At 36.3% G+C, this 1636-nt stretch overlaps 1 pseudogene; it reads left to right on the forward strand.

Annotated features, from left to right (window-relative positions):
• The first annotated feature begins 568 nt into the window (after window positions 1–568).
• On the forward strand, window positions 569–1012 carry LOC124971646 (60S ribosomal protein L32-like; annotated as a pseudogene).
• The last annotated feature ends 624 nt before the right edge of the window (window positions 1013–1636 follow it).

Below are 1636 nucleotides of genomic sequence, written 5' to 3' on the forward strand. Positions count from 1 at the left end.
GTTTTCCCAGCACCATTTGTTCAAAAGGCTATCTTTTCTCCATTGTATGTTTTGGGCACCTTCGTCTAGTATGAGATAATTGCATTTATGTGGGTTTCTCTCTGTGTCCTCTATTCCATACCACTGATCTACCTATCTATTTTAGTGCCAATACCATGCCATTTTTATTACTATTGCTCTGTAGTATAATTGAAGTTCTGGTATTGCGATACCACCTGCTTTGCTCTTCCTGCTAAGGATTGCTTTATCTGTTCTGTGTCTCTCATTCTTCCAGATGAATTTCATGATTGCTTTCTCTATTTCTATGAGGTACATCATTGGGATTTTAATTGGAATTTGTATAGTGCTTTTGGTAGTATGGCCATTTTGACAATATTAATTGTGCCTATTGAAGGACATAGGAGATCTTTTCAACTTCTAAGGTTTTCTTTAATTTTTTTTTTTTAGCATTCTGTAGTTTTCATTGTAGAGGTGTTTAATATCAAATTCACCAAACCCTTTCAGCGCCGCTTTCCTCTCTCTTCCTTGGTGCTGCCTACAGAAGTGGCCGCCATCTGTATTTGGCATCATGGCTGCCCTCAGATCTCTCATGAAGCCCAAAATCATCAAAAAGAGGACCAAGAAGTTCATCCAGCACCAGTCAGACTGATATGTCAAAATTAAGTGCAACTGGCAGAAACCCAGAGGTATTGACAACAGGGTGCGGAGAAGATTCAAGGGCCAGATTTTGATGCCCAACATTGGTTATGGGAGCAACAAGAAGACAAAGCACATGCTGCCCAGTGACTTCCGGAAGTTCCTGATCCACGCTGTCAAGGAACTGGAAGTGCTGCTGATGTGCAACAAATCTTGCTGTGCTGAGATTGCTCACAACGTTTCCTCCAAGAATCGCAAAGCCATCATGGAAAGAGCAGCCCAACTGGCCATCAGAGTCACAATCCCAATGCCATGCTGCGCAATGAAGAAAAACGAAGAGACAGTTCATGGGCACATTTTTTGTGTGCTTAAATAAAACCATAAAAACCATTAAAAAAATCAAATTCACCTTTGATTTTAAATATCAGTTCTTACAAACCTTGTCAATAAAAATAAAACAGTGGTGTTTAAAAAAAGAAATAGTGTACTTCAGTACAATAAAGGCCATATATGACAAACCCAAAGTAAACATCATACAAAATAGTGAAAAAGTATTTTTTTTCTTTTAAGGTCAAGAAAAAGGCAGGCTGGGGTGTGGCTCAGTGCTCACCTAGCACATGTGAGGCACTGGGTTTGATCCCCCAGCATCATATAAAATAAACAAATAAAATAAAGGTGTGGTATTCATCAACAAGTAAAAAATATTTTATAAAAAGTACAAGACAATGTTGCTCATGCTTACCAATTCTTCAATATAGAATAGAACTGAAAGCTCTAGACAGAGAAAATAGACAAAATAAATTAAAATGAACTTATTAATATTGGAGTGGAAAAAGTAAAATGTTTCTCTGCAGATAACACAATATTGTATAAATAAAATAAAAACTACATCAAAATATGTTCAAAGAGAAAATGAATTTAGTAAAATTTCAGGTCATAAATTCAATGTATACAAACCAGTAATATTTCTGTATGCTAACAATAAAGTCTACAAAAAGAC

Source organism: Sciurus carolinensis, chromosome X (genome assembly GCF_902686445.1).
Source record: "Sciurus carolinensis chromosome X, mSciCar1.2, whole genome shotgun sequence".
In the NCBI taxonomy this organism is placed as follows: Eukaryota; Metazoa; Chordata; class Mammalia; order Rodentia; family Sciuridae; genus Sciurus; species Sciurus carolinensis.